Source organism: Paralichthys olivaceus, chromosome 23 (genome assembly GCF_024713975.1).
Source record: "Paralichthys olivaceus isolate ysfri-2021 chromosome 23, ASM2471397v2, whole genome shotgun sequence".
Lineage (NCBI taxonomy): Eukaryota > Metazoa > Chordata > Actinopteri > Pleuronectiformes > Paralichthyidae > Paralichthys > Paralichthys olivaceus.
In genome coordinates this window covers 2,105,832-2,127,927 of record NC_091115.1, presented here as the reverse complement: position 1 = coordinate 2,127,927, position 22,096 = coordinate 2,105,832, and the positions used below count along the sequence as shown (strand labels likewise).

General features: G+C 43.6%; 1 long non-coding RNA gene across 1 annotated transcript; it reads right to left on the bottom strand.

The window, feature by feature from the left end:
• Positions 1–4,304: 4,304 nt before the first annotated feature.
• LOC109642223 (uncharacterized) lies at positions 4,305–21,123 on the bottom strand. The gene is made up of 4 exons (XR_002203645.2): positions 21,051–21,123; positions 20,147–20,202; positions 5,050–5,168; positions 4,305–4,861 (listed from the first exon to the last, which is right to left on the bottom strand). It is a non-coding gene; the product is annotated as an uncharacterized lncRNA (long non-coding RNA).
• Between the last annotated feature and the right edge of the window lie 973 nt (positions 21,124–22,096).

Genomic DNA, 22,096 nt, shown 5'->3' with positions numbered 1-22,096 from the left:
ACACTGATTGTGCCGATCCGGTGCCAGTAAATTGCTCTGTGCTGGAGAGCTTAGAGAGGCATCAGAGAGCCTGGGCAGCATCCTGCTCTGAGCTGCAGATCCCAAACCGACTGAATGTGGATGCTTGGCCCAGTCGGCTGGATCAGCCGCTAATACACAGCCTGGGACCAGGGAATTACTGAGTAAGCACTGAGCCCCATACAGCTGCTAGCAACACGCACCAACAGGCACATGCACAAAAGGAAAGAGTGTGTGTGGGGGGTGGGGGGGGGGGGGGCTGCTTGGTCACAGGATTGCACGACATGCTCACACAGACCGTGCTGCCATGAAAAGAGACAAAGCTCCGGCCAGATACACTGGCATGCATCGCCATGGACACAAGGGGTCGGCCATATGGCTAAATTGCATATATGTCAAAAGCCAACTATTGTTGACGTTTAAAGAGAAACACAATGACATCACTGCGGCAGGGTCAGAGGTCAACACAACACCGTGTGTGTAGACCGTGTCCAAGGATGGACGACGTGACGGCTCCCCAAAGTGGACCTGGTGGCTGGTTGGTCATTAACCCTACCGCCTCCATGTTAGCAGAAGGGACAAGGACCAAACCGAACCGTCAAAGTACGTGTTAAATATGTTTTGTTTGTCCCGAAAGGTGGTTTATGTCATTTTTTGAGATTCTATCATTTCTTATTCAGCGCCATAAGAAGAGTCGATTCATTTCAATCATGTGTGTCGACACCACAGCGCCATCTCCTGATGGCTACAGCAAAGCAAAAGTGGCGTCATCCATATCTGGGTTATTTTAGCTTGCAACCAGTGAATTTTTTTACGGTCACGACTGTGTCAAACCGCCTACAGAGCCACTTTTCCACGCCTATAAGGACTCGACTTCCTGTAGATTAAAGAGGGACCGGCCTTCTGTATACGACGCCCCCCCGTCAGCATCATTTGCCGTCTCTGGTACAATACCCCCGCCTGAAAATACCTCTCACTGACAGGCACTGGCCTACTTCCCAAAGTACTCACATCGGGCTGAAACCCCTGCGAGGCGCTTTTGAGAAAACCCTTGCTTTATATTTAAAGCTCTTTTCCTCCAAGTGTCTTGTTCTAGTTCCTTTCTTCCTTCCGTCAACTCTCTAAGCTTCTATCTATCCCTGTGATATATGAGAGTTATGTGCACAAGCTTTTTGATTGTGTACTTTTTATCCACGGCTTCCAGCCTCGGAGGAGCACCTGGATCGATGGGATGTTTAACATACTCCCTCTGCTTTTTAAAGCCTGCAGCCAACAAGCTCCTCACCATCGACACCCCCCCCACCACCACCTCCCCCCGGTGCTGATCGAACCCCCCCACCCCCTCCCCCACCCAAAAAAAAACCCAATCACGTGACCACCTTGCTCAACACTCACGGGAGGTCCTCTTCTCACCGGGCCCGTCTCCCACTTCCTGCTCAGCTGCTGGTTACCAAGGTGAACCATCGCCATGGGCAACGGAGCAAAAGAGGAGGAGGAAGACCGGGAGGAGGGAGGTGAGTCGGAGAAGAGATGTGAATAGATGTGAGAAGAGGGCATGAAATCGATGAGGCCATGCAACAGCTTTGCAGCTCATGTGCCCACACACTGAGATGGAGATGCAGACGGGAACACACACACACACACACACACACACACACACACACACACACAGAGAGAGTGAGATGACCTGGCATTCTCGACAGCCAACGATCTCGTCCACATTACAGAAACGAGTGCGAGCGATACGCACATTCCTCCCTCACAAGTTAAATGTTTCATCCATTTATAGAACTGCACAAATTAATCTTCTCCACCTCCACTGACATGAATATAAGTTTTGACTTTAACTCTCCTTTAATTAAAGCAGAGCTTTATCGCTTCATGCGGGAGATTTCCAGAGTTTCATTTTTCACAGAGCCTGTGTTGCGAAAGGTCTTGTGTTTCTTTTAAATGTCATTCTGCTAAAAACAGGGTTGCATTTAAGCAGCAGGACTCGTGATATTTAACAGGGAGAGAAATTAGAGAGGCTGTGAGTACACTCCGCTCGTCAGCCGAGGATATTTTTATATGAAAGAGACGTCTACAGTAGCTGCTAATACCACGCTGAATTAAAATATATCTCACTGAGGCACAAAGTCACTACACTGGTTTATGAGAAATCATTTCATCTAAAGTTTCCACTCGGAATAACAAGTCAAGAATCATTGTGTGCTTAAGATATAATTAAAACAAGGAGCGCTTTATTTAAGTCTTTTTTTTTTTTTTCTTTCTTCATTTCATTGGATTATTGTGATTGAGAGAAAATCTGTTCTGCCCAGAAATGTTCTTTTGCTGATGGCAGGGCCCCAGAAACAGTCTTTAGACCAACATGGAAGACAAATTTCTAATTAAATTGAGACTATACAGAAGGCCTGTGTCCAAAACCATTCACCCTTTACTAAATACTCCTCAATACAGAGTGGCTCATCATCGCTGCTTACGTGCTCTTTTAGACGCGATGTTCAAATTACCCCACAGAGCAGCGCAAAAAAGGTTTTGTGCAATCAATGGCCACAGCTACCTCCCATCATGCATCGCTCAGACCAATAAAACAGGTTTGGATGAAAGGTATTATTTAAAAAGGGTAATGATAGCAGGTAGAAAGAAATACAACCTGCTTCTACAACCGCCATGTTCAGAGTGTGTGTAAAAATACAAACGTGGTGTATTCTTGTACTTCATAAGTGGGTTTCACTGGGGAAGGAAATCTGAAGCTTACACCTACTCAAAGTGACAAGTTCAGAATCTGATCTCCCAACAGCTGCGTCACGAGGAACCTGATTCCTCGAACATCAGAGACGCAGCAAAGCGGTTCAAGTCGTTCACTTTATTCCTGAATTCTGGCTCCTGGAGTTCAAACGTGGAGATTTACAGAAAATACAGAGGAACATGTTTTTTTGTTTTTCATTTGTTTTAGTTTTTTTTTTTTTTTTGAGGGGGATGAATCAACGAGAAATGTGGGTGGAATAACAAAAATCTAGACGGTAAGACGGACGACACGACAGCTCACAAAAGTAAAGTCAACTTATCTTGATCACCCCCTGGTGGCTGGCTGTAGTTATTAATCCCTGCCTCCTCCATGTTAGTGGACGGGACATGGAGGGAGGGCGGATCCAACAAAACTCCAAACACACAAACTACTACAAAAAAAAAAAAAACCCAGTCAAAGTCAAATAAACTATGGTGTTCTGTATATTAAGTGCAAAACATCTTGTTAGTATCTGCAGGCTGTTTATCTCTTATACCAACATAAACTTTAGTTTTATCGTTCACAACTTGTTACTATGCAAAAAAAAAAAGCTGTTTTGACAGCCTCTGCCTTGAAGCTAATATGTGAGCAGTTTGGAAATTCAACTCCAGCAGTCCCCTGTGGCAGAAACAAATAACTATGGCAGCATGACAGCGATCCGTGTGGTTACGATCTGACCTGGGAAGACGAATGTGCAAAAACAACGAGACAAAGACAAACAAACTGTGACCGCAGAGTTTTTTAAAAGATGCAAAAAGTGGCAAATTTTGAATCTCTGAATCTGAAGTCGCAGCAGAGACGAAGCGTCATCGCCGCACAGAAAATAATGTTTGCTGAGATTTCATAATATTCTAACCTCTAATACTTGATTAATCATTTCCTTTAGTGAACCACCTCCGCACACTTCACTGAGTGACAGACCACAGTGATGGCCCTCTGCTCCATCAGCACAAAAGAAACACGGCGGTTTGAGCCCCTCAGTGGCCACTCGGAGGGGGTCAGCTCTCCAGCCGCGCAGTTTCAGCTCAAGCCTCTGCTGCGCGGAGGGGAGACGGGCGCAACCGCACGAGAGCCTCCATTATGGCTCCGGCACAAGAGCCCTGCTCCATTATGGCTTCCACATAAGGGCCTTCATTCGGGCTCTTAGTCATTCTAATGAGTCGCGCTCCGCAGCTCTGCAGAGCCTCTGACTCGGTTTGTTGCAGGGGCCCCGCGTAACAGCTCCCACGCGACTCCGGGCGGCCCCTAATGCAGAAGAGCGCTCGATGAGGATTGCGACTTTTTTTCATTTCTGTAATTGTGAAGCTTCAGAGGGCTCTTAGGCAGAGATTTAATGGCGTCTAATGGAATCTCATCACAGAACAAGAGAGAAAAACTGACTAAGAGGGAGAACACTGACTAATGTCTCTGCATAGTTTCACTTTGCTTTTCGACCTAAATCCTGTGACTTCTTGAATATTACTTTGTGGGAAATATTTTTCATGGATTTCTTGTGTACACGTGTTTATTTACCTTTATTTTTAAGGCAACATACAGATAAATTCACTCGATATAACTTCATCGATTTCGGTGCCATGATTCACCCAGAATGTGATTAATCACTGCATTACAGAAAAACAAAAAAAAGTGCATTTCTGTGTATCTGCTGCATCTCTAACTCCCACTGTTGCTTCTCTTCTCTCCCTCATTTTTCTCTTGACATTTCTACCTGAAGCAACGAATGACAGCATCTCTAACTCTCTTTCAGTCTGAAATCCATTAATCCCCTTTCACTTTCACAGCCGTCTCATATTTCTCTCGCTTCTGACCAAGGAGAGCAGACACTCTCGCTTTTTGTCTCCCAGCTGGTTCGGGTTATAGCCTCCCACTCGCATCTTCAAGTCTGCCTCTGCGGTACAGTTAAAAACCGATGAGTTGTTGCGGTGTTAAGTGTTTTTTTTTTGTAATGATCCACACATTGGGACGCCATGCTTCCAGAGAGATGTTACTCCCTGGGTGGCTCTCAGTGACCTGTCTCAACACGATGCTGCTCGGTCCAGAAAGCAGCAGCATCATCTGAAGGTGCAGAAGAATCTATTTACAGCCTGTCTGCAGCCACATGAGCCGTCAGACGAGGATATAAATAAAGCTTCAAAAAATGAATTCTCATTTATTATTTGAGTTCTGACCCGGAAACTAAAAAGTCACAATAACGTATGTTTAAGTGTTGTTAAGTTTTCGTTTTAATCAGTTATTTGACTCACGGTTAGTCGAGCGCGTGCGTCGGCGGGACCTCGGTGGCGGGGCTCCATCTCTTCCGCACAGACTCGGGCTCCAGAAAAGATCCTCGACACAAGATTCCAACATCCAGGATATTTTATTTCTGGGGGAAGCGGAGACACAGCGTCCATCTTTATTTACAGTCTATGGTCAACGGTCACACACTGATTCCTGACACACAAAAATACCCAGAATGCTTTATCCTCTTTCACAAAGTTTTTTGTACTCATCTAACTTGCTACTTCTGCTCGGATAAACTTCACGTTGGTTTTGCCGCTGAATCACGACTGTGTTGTCTCTCATGTCTCTTTTCATGAGTCGCAGCCACAATCCATTAATGTCTGGTGTCCTTATTTCTCTGAGTTTGCAAGTGAAAGTCTGAAAAACATGTGCACACCGACCATTAACCTGCTTCCTCCTGAGAGGCTGCATTCATCTCCGTAATATAGATGCACTAATTCAATTACCTTGTACTCTTTGCTATAATATCCTGTCCAGATGCCCGCTGGGATGAAACATGTCTCATGAGACAATCTTCATCATTGCCCAACACTCTATTATTTACAGGGGGGAATTCATATATTATGTATTTTAATGGAAATGCAATTATTTTTGCAGATTAAAATCAGTATACCATTTCCACTTCTCACTCATGTTCTACAAACAGATTCATCCACATGGAAATCTAAACAAGATGTGTGTTTTTCTGCAACGCATTGGAGGAGCGCTGCATTTGACAGAAAGGAAGAGAGCGAACGAAGACATCGGTGGGGGGGGGGGAGAGATCAGGAGGTTGACACACTGACAGCTGTCTTTGATTCACCTGCAAGCTTCCGTGAGCATGCACACGCACTCAAACGCACGCCGGCAACACCCACTTGCACACAAACACGCGCAACGGGGGTGACAGCACGGAGCATGGAATTTACATTAATAAGACTTCTTGTTTTTCCCCTCACTTAGACAAGAGATATTTGAAGCATTTATTAAATTATTAATCTTTTTATTTATTCATTTAGTCACTCAGTCAGTCATGTTTTTTTCATGGCCGAGGAGCTCGGTGTAATTTCATTGAGCTTCCAGATGGTTGAGGGTTTAATTAACAACTTCAAAAGCAATAACTGGAGAGCTGGCCAAATATACACCCCCCCCCCCCCCCACACACACACACACACACACACACATGATATTAGCAGCCTATGTAAAAATCCTGCACAAGCACAAATGCACATCATCCACACATGCTTATTAATTCATACTGCACAAAAATCAAACAGAAAACCGGCCATTGTGCTCCCAGTGTGTTTATGTACACTTCCCCTCTCCTCGTTATGGAGCCTGCTCCCCCAGCTCCCCGGCCTGTCAGCGGAGGTGATAGTTGGAGTGGAGGGGAGGTGCTGTGGATGGGCTCGGGGCTCCCAGACTGTAAGTCACACCCTGCTGATTGGATCTTACCGGCCTCTCGGGGACAATAAAAACACCTCGTCTTCCCTTCATCTCTCCCTCCTCCCTGGCTTTACTGGCAACCGTCGCCATTATTCCACTATAATGACATTATTTTGATTGGCCAGGCAACAGTGGGCGTCCATCTGCTCGCATTAGGCATAGTAATCAGACAGCGCTGGGATATGGTTATATGACTGGCACAGGGCAAAGAGCCTTTAACCCGGCCGGGGGGGGGGGGGGTATCAGGCGTCCGCGGCAGTTTCTGTCTCTTTTCTTCAGAAGAAACAGAGACAATCCACAGATAGTTGCAGCGCGGTGCCGGCTTTTGGTCCAGTCCTTGATGTTTCTGGCCTGGAACAGACTCTGAAGATGCCAGAATTATAACAAAACCAGCAGCTGGCATCAGTTCAGTGAACCCTATGGTATGGCAGGGTTCCTGCATCCAGCATCGTCTGCCATTAAATCGTTATTTGGGTCATGTGAAGCTGAGGTTTTAATGATTTTTGTCCGACTTCGAAAGTAAAGGGCAGGTGTGTGAAAAGTAAAGTGTTGTACTATACTGGGTGTAAGGTAACGGCTGTGGAGTTAAAACCATGGCATAGGTGGACGTGTCAGACAGGTCGTTAACCCCGTTTCCTCCATGTAAGCAGGAGGACCAAACTAAAAAGTCCACATAAATGTCAAATAGTTTTCTCCTTAAATAAAGCTATAGAACTTTTCCCGTCCCTGCTGTAAAGGGAAACATTTGGATCGGACACATGCAGGTTTAATTGTTGATGTGAAGCTTTCAATACCCAAAATACCCAAACTCCAGTTGAACCTGGACATCTACACAGTGAACGGGGGGGGGGTTATTTAATGAGCTCGCCAAAACCAAGGGACATTTAATAGGTTTGCAAACCCGAAATTGGCAACACCCTCTAGCAATACCAGATCAAGTCAACAGGGAATCGAGACTGTTGGCTCATTTAAATGTTTCCCCCAAAAAGAAGAAGAAAGTTCTGCTGCTTGTTTCTACTCGTGCTGTGGGTCAGGAACCCAAATGGCTTGAATGCGTTTGATTTCCGAAAAGAAATAGTTTAAGTCCCACGTTGACTCTCGAACCGCTGCCAACAAATTCTATCAGCAGGCGCCAGTCAGGTTCTTAAATAAAACACATGAAAACAAGAAAAAAAAAAAAAAACTCTCTTTAGATGTCATGAAAGAATTCCTGATTAATAACAAATAAAGTAGCTTATGAAATCCTGAGTTTGCCCTTTGGATTAGCGAGTGTGGAGACAGCACAGATATTTTCTCACTGTCATCCATTGTTTGCGAGGTAAACAGGACAATGAGGATCTTCAGAAGGCCTCCAGATCAATGTCTGTCCTGCTGGAAATGTCAGTCCGCTCTGTTCATTAATCTTTTGCCACCAAACAGAACAAAAGAGCTTTGTGAGATATTGGACCGTCCACATCACTTTGATGAATAATCCCCCTTTGCTCACAACAAAGGGAAATTGCTTACACTACAATTTTTGCCTCCGAAACTAGATTCCTCTGTGCACACCTTCACTTTCACATTAAGAGGTATATGGAATAAGCTTCCTAAGAGGTCTCCTGGGACTGTTTGTGAGGTGGCCATAAAAGCAGATCCCCAGGTTTCCCTATCATCTGCAATTTATCAGAATACATTTGAACGTAACTCTTTGTTTTTTTAAATTAGCCGACTGGTCATTTCAGCAGCATCACATAGATCCTGTTTCCACAGGGCGGAGGGTGAAGAGAAACACGGGTCTTTTTTCAAATCATTTAAACAAATGGCCGGTGTTTCCTCTTATCTGGGGTCGGATGGTCGTTTGAAAAAGACAAAAAGAAACACTCAAGATAACTGATTCTCAACATGTCCACAGCTGATTTCTTAGGTATTGTTTACGCAGTTTTGCTTCTACAGATGTCAACGATTTCAGCAAATCACCGTTTGGAACTACTGGTATCAGCGTTTTCTATTTACTGATAAGCACCGATATCCATCCGACCATTATCAACACCACTTGTCCCTTAAAGTAGAAGCTACCTCAAAGGTGTGCACGTAGCCTTCGCACACAGCCGAACATTCACAGTCTGCAATTTCAACTTCCGATAAACTAGCAGCGGTAGAGTGGTTACTAATACTTTATGTTAGGAGTTGCACGTCAGGGTACAGCGTAGCTTCGACGCCGAAGCATGAATTGGGCTTTAGAGTCTCCAGTTGACCTAAACCAATTTTGAGAGGACGCCAGAAAACCCAGGCAGACACACGACTCTAATACGAAGTCTCTCCCATCTTCCTTTACTGAACACGCTGCTGAATGTCACATGTGCCAGTGTTAAAGAAAGCAATTAGCCACTGTTGGCATGTCCTGGTCTGTGGATGAGTAATGACCGGTGGGGCCGGAGTGTCTAACCCTGATAAATTCTACTGTCCCTCTGCCTTATTAGTACAATGACGAACTGGGGAGGGAGGGGGGGGGGGGGGGGCTGGGAGCCAAGGTGATAGACCATAGGGGGTGTCAAAGATAAACCTAGATTGACAGCGGAGCGTGGTGGCTAAATGCTAATGTACCGAGTGACATTTCCGACGCCGGCCCGGGTTAGCTTGGATGCTGCTGGCATGCTGACAGACGGAACAGCAGAGATGGTGGGTGGGTGGGGGGTGGGGGGGGAGTGGACCCAAAATACCAGCACAGAGCCTGTTCCTCCGTCCTCCTCTCTTCTTCATTCTTTAAAATGAAAAGAAGGTGAAGACGGGGGGGGGGGGGGAGAGGGCTGAGGTATCGTCACGTGGATTTTATCACAAGTCGGCAGCATACGCCAATAGCAGGTGCTTCAGTCATTGATGAAGAGAGCGACAGATAAAGATGGCACCATGAGGAGAGCAAATGGAGACAAAGGGGGAAGACAACACTGATATTTAGCCCCGGTAAAGCCCCCGCTTCGCCTTCCCATCAGCCACCTGGGGAGTTTATACCACGTCTGATACTTTGGCCACTAAATCCCACAAGCGCTGATTTGTTGATAAACCCTCTGCCTCCCTCTACCTCCCTCTACCTCCCCCCCCCCCGTGAGAGCGATCTCTATCTCAACCCTCAATTTCCAGGAGTTGCCAGACCATCGCAGAGAGAAAAAAAAAAAAAAAACTTCCTGTGACTTTTGGGTGGTTGGGTGTCGAACGCCTGTCGAGTCAGAGCGAGGTCTCATCTTTCTGGGTGGTCGGACGTGATGGTGCGGCGGAGCTGTGTCTAATTGGCAGTATTTTTAACACTGAGTGGTGCGTCAGCCAAAGAAACCTCCAGAGTTATGAATGCCACCTTTAATGGAATCTAATTAGTGGACGGGTGCGCTAACAGAAAGTCAGTGAGCAGAACAAGTGTGTGTGTGTGTGTGTGTGTGTGTGTGTGTGTATGTGCGCCCCTTATCTGATTGCCCACTGAGTAGTTCTGATACCTAATGCATTATGACAGAGTGTGTGTGTGTGTGTGTGTGTGTCTATAAGAACAAGCATCACAGAACAGAACTTTCTCAAAGGTTGCTGAACCGTATATATTAAATAGAATCATATTAGAAAAGGAAATTTTATACTTCATTAAGTCTGAAACTAACATTTTCAATAAAGATGAACGAAAAGTTTTTTTTACAGTTTTCACATTCAATTCATTTTTTAGCCTATAAAATGCCGACGGCACCTCCCAGAGCTCATGTTGACAAATTCAAATAGTTAGTTTTACACCGAGCACCAGTCCTAAACACAAAGATTAGTGATTCACTTCTGAAACTCAGAAGTTTCCACAGTTCCCGTTCATGACCGAGGAGAAGCTGTCTGACGTCACACAACGTCGACAAAACCTAGAAAATGACAGAATAACATTAACTTTAATGCAACTAAACAAGTCTATGGTCACAACTCACTGGTTAGAGCTGAATAAACTAGAACACAATGGTGGACGGAATAATTAAGCGAAAACTTAATTTCTATTTAGTCTGATTATCAAGCAAACTTTGTAATTAAACGACTGATCATTGTGGCTCATTATTTCATGTATTTTGTGAGATCTTACTATTAACGTTGGGAAATCAGATGGAAAAAGTGCCAGTCAATCCAAGTGAATGACCCTGGTTAGCAGCAAACACACACACACACACACACACACAGATTACAGTATTGTTTTTGGAATTAGACGAAGACAGATCCGAGAGAGATTAATCTTCTCAGGCGACATAATCAGATTTAGTTTTTGGCCCTGAGCATCCTCTGGAGCAGCGCTGATCTGATCTGATCCCGTCGTTGAGCACAGCAGCAAAAAAACCCAGACTTCACCCTCCTCTTCCTCCTCCATCTTTCCATTCTTTCTCTTCCTCCTCAAACTTTAAACTACCTCATTTATTTTGGCTCGCCGTCGTTCCTTTCATTCCGTGTCTGCTGTTTCTAAACAAGTTGTGTTTTTGCTCATTACTGCCTCCTGGAACCAGGGAAGTGAGTCTAAAGCGAACATTAAAGACCGCTGCGCTTTTTTTTTTGTATTTCATCGCGTTAAAAAATGCCAACTAGTTTCCTCGTGATGTTTGTTTTTTCCTGACGAACCTTCCCATGGAGCTTACACTTATACACTCAGTCTAATACAGCAGATCAATGAAATCAGTCAAACACACATGCACACCCCCACAGATATGTATAATGGGTCTTCTTCTTTTATGAATAGCAGCAGTAATTAAAAATGGCACTTTGTGTAACACGGCAGGGTGGAAAAGAGGGGAAGGAGAAGGGAAGGAAAAGATGAGAGATGGACAGAGGAAGAGGGAGGGAGAGAGGGAGTCTGGTCTGGTCCTCTCTTTAATGAGGATCCTAATCAACCCAGCGGAGGCTGCCCTGAGACCCCCCAGGTTCATTAGACCAGAAAAACCAGACTGCCAGCAACTGAGGAGAAGAAGGTGGGGGGGGTGGGACCGAGCCACAGACAGAAAGTTTTTAGTGACTGATGACGAAAAGAAGTGTGGAAGAGAAAAGAGACAAACGAAACATTGAAAAATCCGGGAGGGGACGGGGCGGAAATGGGAGGACGGCCAGCAGAGATAACCGCTCGGGTCATTGGGCGAGTCACGGCTGCCATCGATCCCCTGATTGGCTGTCTGACGGTTTCAACACATCTGCCAAACCCTTTAGCACAGAGCGTCTCCCACTGTGTGTGTGTGTGTGTGTGTGTGTGTGTGTGTGTGTGTCGAAATGAGTTACTATCTGTGCCATTTGTAGTCCATGTCTTCGCCACCAGAACTGATATCTGTCCAGCTCCATCAGCAGCCTGATAAGAGCACCTTACAGCTGCAGACACACACACACACACACACACACACACACCATCCTTTTCCCAGCCAGCGAGACGGACAAAGCTGGAGGTGTGTGTGCGGAAGTGTCTGTGTGTTGAGGGTAACGTTTAGTGACGTGTGCACACTGTGAGGTGAGAGTGCTGCAGAGTGTTATAGTGGCCCTCAGCCCTTCCTCTCCCGTCCTCTCACATTGACTGGACAGCAGGATGAGGAACACACAGCTTCCAGCAGCCCACTCGACTCCTCTCCTCCCTCTAAATGCCAAGACACAGTATGTGTGTGTGTGTGTGTGTGTGTGTGTGTGCGTCAGGTCTGTCTGCGAGTTGTACTCACCAAAAAACAACCATGCTATGATTTTAAAACGTCTCGAAGATGTACTTGTTATTCTTCATCTGTGATTCAGACAGATAAACCTCGAGATTAAAATTTTTAATGACGTCAACAGAGCATAGCTGCTTGTTTTTAATTTCTTTGGCTCCCCATGCATCTGCAGGTGCCATCTACTGTGTGTGACCCTTTAGTTTATGACAAATGCAGTTGAGGCTAAATATTTTAAATGAACAAATGCAACTTTTCTATAAAACAAGTTTTCATATCAGCAAACCTGTGAGAGTAACAAACACCACTGAGCTTTTTAAACTCCCTAATAAGATCAACAAATCGTATTTGACGTGGCCCAGAGGACAAACTAATTAATAATAAACAGGAAACAGCCCATGAACAGAGGCTGGAGTCCTCAGGTTCAGTTTGGACCAGGACCTTTTTCTCCGCGTCCTCCTCAACCCCCCGTTCATGCTATAGTAAAAGTTTAAAAACGTAATAATAATACAAAATCAACCAGTATCATAGAACCACACAACACAAATTTAGATCTACACATTGCAGTTACAAATGTTCTACTATCATAAACTGAGGATAAACCGTGAAGTATTATTTTGTTTGACACTGAAACATAAAATGTTCAGTGTAGCTGCGTCTCAAAGGGCTTCATTCAATCCGAGGTCTTTTTAAAGGCTGTAATTTAACGATGTTTAGCAGCGTTTGCTGTCACATCTCGCTGCCGCTGAGGTTTGACTTGTTTAACTTGTGCTTTTAGATTCTGCCTGTTTCTTAATACGACTCATGTGGAGCCACGTTTTGACCTGCTGCTTCCCCCTGGAGAAGTTATGTTTTCACCCCTGTTCTACTTCCTTTATGTGTTTGTCAGCTGATTACACAAAAACAACAGAACAACTATCCTTGAAACTTGGTGGACGGATGCGGCACTGATTCGAAAAGTGGTCCTCGATTTCCATGATGCATTCACAGCAAAATAGTCAGAACCCATGCAAATAGCAGAAACGACACCAGAGATGTTTCCATGGGACCCAGAAAAGTGATGAACCTGGCGGCAGCTCAATGTTTTGAGAAGTTCCGTCTCCACTGACGAGCAAAAACTTCAATAGCTTCAATAAATCCGTGGCATGTTTCTGTTTCATGTGTCGTCAGATTTAGTTGTTTTTCCTATTTGTCTGCATTTTCTTAATTTGCAGCACGTTGAGCTCTCTCGGCCACCGTGCATGCATCTGGGTCAGGAGAGAATTCAGTAAATTTTTTGTTGCAACATTTTACTTTGAGAAAACCGAAGCACAAGCTGATAAACATTTTCCGAATGCTGAGGATATGAAAGTAATTGTTCTTGTATCTGTGAAACTGAAGAAGACTGAGCGGATTAAACGTGTAACCACTAAAGTTGGCTGTGGAGAGACAAAGACAAACCCTGAGTGCCGATACACAAACCCTCCACCTGTCCTGCCGAGAGCTACGATACTGTGACGACTCCGCAAAGATTTCCACGCCAGACAACAAACATTCATTATGCCGCAGACAAACAATTCAAATTCTCCCCATCTAAATAGGCATTACAGCTTAGAGGAGTAAACAGGATCCACGGAGGAGCTTAAGTCTTTGCCGTTGTGCCTTTCTCGGCTTTGAAGATACTGACGCACCTCTCTGTGCTAAAAATCGCTCCCTGGGTCGACTGCATCTCACTGCATTAGAATAATCACCTGTTTTGTTTAACTAAATTATGGAAAACACGACTGCATTATGACTGAGCAAACAACTATTTTTAATCCCGAATGTGTAACTCGATTAAACGCAATTTACTGGCACTCTCTCCGACGGTGTGGGCTCGGCTAAATCAATACATACTTTACACAGAAAAAGTTTGCCGCTTAATAAAATTTGTGCATTTAATAAGCAAATTATTCTAATCATAAACCTCTTGCCAAAGCAATTAGTGATAAATTATAATCTTGTGATAAATTATCTTGTGTTGACAGCCTGGGGGAACGCTGCAATCAAACATTAATTATTCATTGGGTAATTAAGTTCATAGGTGTTTCTCCTTCCTTTTTTCTCCGCCGCTCTCTTCCTCCTCTTTCTTTCTGGGGAGGTGGAGGTTGAGTGTCCACAGTTTAGTCAGACAAACTTTTTATTAGATCTGGTTGCAACAAACTCAAAATGACACATCGCATCCAGTGAATTTTAAATAATCTGTGTTCCACCTCCTCAGGTGAACAAAATGTCACCAAACTAAAAACGAGGAAACATTTGACCATTGAATTAATGCTTCAAAACACTCGTCGGGTCGTTTGCTGCCACCGACACCGACGACATGTCTGCATTATCGTTTCTGGGAATCTGAGCGGCCACGTTCAACATGCTAGTTAAGTCTAATGTTCCGTAACAGTCAATGTGCGAGTGAGTTAAATAAAAACGATGAGATTCATTACGACTCCACCCGAAACATCTCCCTGCAAGTTTGGTGGATTACACAGGGGATAGAATGAGACAAAAACCAGTCATAATTGTAATTAACCTCCTGTTTTAGGTGTAAAAACTTTAGAAAGGTGAAAGGTTGTTGGTTTTGTCTCAGCCCACAACACAAGATATTTAGATTTCGAAAGCAACAGCCAGGAAACATTTAGCATTTGACAACAAAGAAAATAACTTATGGATTATTCAAATTGTTATCGTGTTGAAATAATCTCAGTTGTAGTGATTTACAAGTGCAAAACATGGGAAAATAGATGGGAGGGGGGGGGAGTTGTTGTTGTTGCATTGAGGAAGTTGTGAGTCATGACTCGTTCCTGAAACGCATGTGACAACTTGAGTCAACAAAATGTCACTGACGAGTTTCTAAAAAAACGAGCCCAAATATCAGGACACGATATTCTGAGGCTTTTTCCAAAAGACGCCTTCATGCAACATTTTCCTCCGCTTCATTGTCAAATGTGAAAATATTGACATCTGCAGAAATGTAGAAATATCTCTTCAGAAGCTTCTATGACTGAATATCAGCGTCTGAATTAGGGAGAGAAGACAAGTTTCAACTGCAAGAGTAAAAAAAAAAAACTAAATAAAAAAACAAAGTATAACTTCCTCACGATTACAGATAATTGACAATTCAAACGTGAGCTCGTCGGCAGACAGGCAGGTAACGGATCGCGTTCTGAAAATAAACCGGCCGGCCCAGATGTGTCACACGGGGTTGAAAGGACAAAAACGTGTTCACGGGAAAAACAACGGCAGCATTCATCAAGTTCAATTACACGGAGACATCAAACTCAGACGAGACGCAGCTCTGGTTTTTAGGATCTTTTCTTATTGAAAGGTTTTTTTTTTTTTAATCTCACTGGGAGAGACAGACTATTATAACAAAGATTTGGATGAAGACATGAGGAAAATTAAAGAATCAAAGAAATAATGAGCTCTAACTATTCCTCTTTTGGGTTTTTTTTTTTTGTTGCTCTGCACATGAGTCTGCCTCCGCCTCTCCCTGCCGCCCCGCATGTGATGGAGTGGCGTGTTGCTGCCATCTAAAGGCGTGAGGCAGCTTCACGGAGCAACTCTGAGATATTTCATCACAGGTTGATCTCCTTTCTTCCGTCTTGATAATAAAATATTAAATGATGACGGCTAATAGCTTCAAAGAGCCGCTCGCTCGACGCCGAGGATTGTGGGAGGGGTGAAAGGTTGGGAGAGAGGGATGCTGGGAGAATTTGATTAGTGTCCAGTGGACGGACGGGAAAACAAAGTGATAACTCTGTAATCCCTTGTAAGCCCTGAGCAGGTGTAACTGCTGGACGAACATATGTCCCGTGATGTAATTAAACTCAGCTCCTCATTTGTTCTGTGAATATACGGAGAGTCGCTCTGCACAACGTGGAGGAGGAGACACAACAGCAGGTTTCTAATCTAACGTTATAAATAGCTGCACGAGATTTCTGCACAACATCAGGCAACATCACGAGTCACTGAAACACTCGATTAGAAATGTTATTCAGAAGTAATTCAGCGGTTGATATCGGTTTCTGATGTGAAGAACATTATCAGTAATCACAGAGAAAACACGCCTCTGATTGGCTGAGAGCAAAGCTTTCGACGTCTCCTTCAGCCGTTACTAGGAAACAACTTTTCCCACTCGGCGGAGACAATGTTGTCAAAAAATAGTTTTCACTGAAGAAATGTATTCGTCTTAAGTACTGTGTGAGAATAAGCACTTATTACGTCTCAATTGCTGTCAAGTAGCTGTGGTATATGAATATATTTATCTAGATTTCTCCTGCACCTGCAGCCCAACAAGACTTTTACTGGACAATAAGATGGTAAATAGAAATATTTTATATGTATATACTCTGTTTTATATTCCCTTGTTTCTATTGCATATTTACTTATTGCTTTTACTGATATTTGTATTTTTACTTTTCCCTATTTTTTAATTTCCCCACAGTGGGACCAATTAAAATATATTAAAATCTAACAGAACGACTTTATCTCATGAAGTTTCTAGTTCACCGTACACATCGTTTTAAAATACGTGGGTTATATGAACACGGTGATCGATACCTGAACATGAACATGAATCTGATTCCAGATCTCTCTCGTGAACACATTTCCAAACAGATGTTGCTCTGATGTTTCCCATCACATTAAAAAATAACCCACTCAGCGGCAGTGGTCCATTAAATCTTTCTATTGAGACCCTAATTGTGCTCCGTGTCTCACATGCCAGAATAAAACAGACAAACTAAACTTTTTTTTACTAATTAAAAGTAAACTCTCCAACACACACACACACACACACACACACACACACACAGACACACTCATCATGGTTTAATCAGTGAGGATGGACTGCGGAGCCTCTTCCCCTTCAGTGCCAGGCACCATTGTGGTGATGACTGCGCTGGCATATTGATGTCAAGTCTTTATTGTGTGGGTTTATGGTGGAGAGGGAGTGTTGATTATCTTGTAACCTTTCCACCCCTCTCTCCGCACCTCGCTCTCACTCTTAGCTAACAACGTCCCTGTGTGTGTGTGTGTGTGTGGTTAGTCTAATGAAAGCTACAGGCCCACAGCTTCCTTTTGCATGCTCACGCCAAAGCCTCAATCAGACTCTCTCATGGCTGTGTCTCTCTCATCCCTCCCTATGAAAAAAAAAAAAGGAAAAAGAGCTTTGAAGGGTGTTTGTGTTGCTCCCCCATGTCTGACTGTCACCGAGCTGCAGCCTCTGTCCTTGTTCTAAACCCAGATATTAAAGTTACACAGCGGCAGAGATGCAGCGAGTGAAAAGAGGGGAGATGATAGAAGATCTATACACAACAGGATAAAAAAAAAAAAAAGAGTGTGGGAGAGTAAAAGGAATAGTTTCAGAAAGTCAGACATCCAAACAGGCACCGAGATCATAAAGACGGAGTCACGTCAGATGTGCAGACGGCTCGAACAACCACAGAGAGATGGTGATAGAAGAGAAGGGAACGCATGAGCTGAATTAAACCGACGACGGGCATTTTGCTCCTCTGTCAAAATCTATTAATGCCAGTGTTTGTGCAGCGAGTGGACGAAATACTGAGAATATTTTACTGAGGTTAAAGGAGACCGCTTTCTTCTTTTCATTCAAAATTCTAATGCTCATTCAAACGTTATTCTGCAAAATAACAGAATCTGAAATGAAAATGTGTTGAACCAGCTGAACAAGTTTCTATTTAACTACACAATCGCACAGTTTGACCGACGTCGCACAACTAAAATTTAGTGAAATAGCCTCGTAGCTAAAGCGTAAATGTCCGTCCACTATGATGATAGAAGAAAACGTAGCATGCGAATAAAAGCCCAATGCTACTCATTAATAAAAATGTATAATAACTGCCATAAAACCGTAGTTAAACTGCGAGGTGGTACTTTCACATGAATCCGCAACGGTTATGCTCTTTGTCTCGCTTGCACGCTCTCCGCCTCAGTTATGGGCCGCTGTACGGCCGCGGTAATTGCCACCAGAGCGATTGCCCCTCATTAGATGCTATGGAGGCAGTAATTGGCCGTCCCAGGCACCACAATCAATTCCAGCGTTATTACCGGGATTCCAGGCGCCCAGGACCCAGACAGCGGGCCCGGCCGAGGCCAAAGGGGAACTGGATGGGGAGGAGGAAAGGGCGAGGCCCCGCAGCTTGTTATGGCTGCACGGGGACCGGACAACAGCTCGTCAAGGTGTCCATCGACAGCTCGGCGTCCAATTCCGCTCTTTCCATCCAGCTCATTGACGCCTCCCCTCTCTGCAGGATCCGTCTTTGGGTGTCATCTCTCACCTCACCTCATTAACGGGACACCTTTCTCTCCGGTTCCTGTGCTGTCACAGAGGCCCGGTCAGAAGGTCACACGGTGTCCACGTTACAGCGAGACTCCCTGCTTTACAGCTCGTACTCTGAAGCCTTCACTTCATGTGTGTTTTAAAACAAAATCATACAACGTCTCGAAGGAATCGGAAAAACCGACATGGCTAGAATTTATATAAAGACGGAAAGTCAAGAGAAAAGTGAGGCCGAGACGTCTCTCATTGCCCCCTGGTGGGCAGCTGCTGTACAGGGCATAAACAAACCTTCTCCGTGTTGATCAGCAAATTAAAACCGACGGCTCATGAAATCATGATCACGGCAAACATGAAGGAATCACAACTATTAAATGACAATATTCATTTCAAAGAACCTTTTCACAAAACAAAAGTTTGTTTTAAGGGAATTAAAAGAGATCACTTTACAAAGTTAACGCTCAAACTGGAAAAACAGTGAATGACGACTAAACAAACCAGGATATTTTTGTGATTAAATCTATTTACATCCTTGATTTTTCCATTTATTTGACACTTTATTGGCCAAAGTGTGGGTTGAGGGGTGTAATTCACAGGATACGAGTTAAAGACAAGTGGCCGCAGTAGAACAGTAACTCGCTGAGAATCATTACAGGTCGTGAATTACATTGATTATGCAAATGGGGGTTTAAAACAGCTTATAACAATATTTTTATCCACAGTGAACTCGGCTCCGGCTTTCAAGAGTCTAATTCACGACGTTCTCGATAATCTGAGAAACATTTTTTACTTATCACTCCCTTTTCACCCATTACCAGAAATAGGCTGCATAAAAGCCTCAGACATCCTCCGGGTGGACGCATCACTGCCAGTATCGGCTCCGTTCTCCACTTTCACCTGCTTTTGTGGATTCATTTATCACAACATTAGCAGAGCATCCTTCCTCCTTCATAAAGGGGACGTGGGAAAATGTTGGATATCAGAGAACGCCTTCTATAAAAGTCTTTATCGAGTGAATCTTTGAGTCCCAACGAGCCCTCACAATGACTTTATATTTCTCTAATAACATTCCCTGTTAATTAAATAGACTTATTTTTATTATTATTATAACTACTGAGAGCTGCTTGCCTTGAGTTTTGTAAGAATTTGTGCTCTGAGAACAAAAAGCAGAGCCAGGGAGCAACATGTGGTTGAATCACTTTTCAAAGGGCAGACTAACACTTAACATGAAGACAGCGAGACGTGACGACCAAATACTAAAGGTTAAAGCGCGTGGCGACCAGACGACAGGTGATCACAGCCTGTAACCACGGCCTTCGTGATCAGATGTAAAGATGAGAATTATTATCCTAAAGGTTAAGGAACAACTTGCGAGATCATCCCCATCACGTCCAACCTGTTTTATTAGCTTCCCATTAAATTCAGAATTTATCTGAGGACCCTCATCCTAACATATAAAGCTCATAAACCTGTGAACATATGACTCTGTAACTATAATATTTTTATCATTTCATATTTTGTGTCTTTAACCTGAATCTACAGGTTCATTTTGATGTAAAGCCTGTGCAGGTCAAACATGTAATCAGAAATATGATGAAGGGTTGTGAGATGAACTGACCGTTGTGAGAATATTCATAACAAAGAGTCTAACGTGTGATTTCTCACCTGATGTGCTGACAGTCCTGTTTTCTCCACTCGGTCGCCAGCTGTTCCTCATTTTCCTGCGGAAATAAATAAATTCTTTATCAATGCAAATTCCACTTTAAGATGCTTTCTGTAGGAAATAAGATGCTGGTAAGGGATGAAGTGTAATCAGTTGTTATTCTGGAATCAGTTGAACTGAAAATCTTTGGTTTATCAGACCCAGATTTTTCTCCTTGTTCTTAAAATTCAGATCCAAACCTTCATCTCACTGAGCTCAAATGTTTTAATGAACGACTGAAACACAAGATGTTAAAACATCTGCACGGCAAGTTCCCAACTCTCACTGGTTTCATTCCAGTGCGCTAATCTAATCTAATCTAATGAAGAAGAGTTGATTTCATTTATCTACTGAACAAACCGAAGGTAAAATCTCATGTGATGATTTGTTGCAGGAACACGGAAGCAGCAGAAGCGCATTAGTCGTGTCGCACTGCCCTCTACAGGGTGACTGTGAGTGATGGGGGGAAGAGAAGAGAAGTGTTGGCTGCCACCACAGAGAGGCAGAATGGGCCTGCTGTATTTCTGCATCCTGACAAATCCCCTCTCCTCCAGTCTCTGGACACAGTGGGGGAGGGGGAGGGGGGGGGGGGGTGAACAGGTGAATAGATGATGTGTTTAAAATGTGTTTATTTAAATTAAAATGGTTATTCAGCCCCTGGTCCTCAGACTCATACTCACCATGAGCAGCTACTGACACAGGAGGAGGATTCACTCCAAACATGAACAAGCAGAAACTAGCTAAAACCTGACACGACTAACTAAATACTGCTCAACAGAGGAAAGTTCACTTTGTGAAATCAAGACGAACAAACTAAATATAACTTCTGAAGTAAAGTCAGAGCCACGTGCACTGAAAGATACTCACAACAAATCCAAAATAACCAGAAAACCTCAAACCATGAGGCTGGCAGAGGTGGCGCTTCTTCTTCTTCTTCTTCTTCTTCTTTTAGTAGTAGTAGTAGTAGTAGTAGTGTTAATTGGTGGTTGGCAAACCAGCTGATAGCTGCATTACCGCCACCTTCAGGACTGGAGGCTGGATCCTCACAGTGCAACTCACGCAGCATTAATAACTAGTTTGAACATGATGTGAAAAAACTTCTGGGTCCAGATCATTTATCGACAGATTTCTACATAATTAGGGAAGTTTATTTTGAGAATGAATAAATGAAAAAATGAAATTTAAATGAAGCCATTGTTATTAATGAGGCCCCTGGGCTGAGAGAATCTGTGGAGCCCCGTGCAGAGCAGAGATGTTCCACAATTAACCATTAACCATCCGTCTTGTTTCCATCCAGGGCTGTGAGCACGGTGCAGAACACACATGCATCATAACACGATGAGTTGGACGCTGTAGATTTCACACTACTACAACTACAGATAACATTTCATTTTATTTTATTGACATATTTTGTCACACAGTCATGTTTTTAGTGTGTAGGGATACATAGCGAGAGATACTCACATGGATGAATAGAGTTTTATTTTGTAATTGAATTGCACTAAAATTAATTTGCTGCCTCATGTTTGCGAATATTGTGACTGGGTTTTTGTGACAAAAATGAAAAAAGCCAAAATAATGGATGCCAGACATAAATTACCTTAACGAAAAAGAAACGTATACATACATATATATATATATATATATATATATATATAGTTTGCATGTGCAGAGAGGACACATGGCGACTAAAGCTGCGTAACAGACATCAAACACAGCTCAGGAACAACTACATACAACTAGATTGTAAAATATATATTTATTATTATTATTAACATCGATCCCATATCAATGAACTGTTCTCCTGCAGGACCTCATGCCTCCACACGATGCCAGTGTTGCGCTGCTGAATAATTCTCTGTGCTCCGTCTCCTGGTTCCTCTTGGTTCTCTGCTGCAACCACCAACATGAGC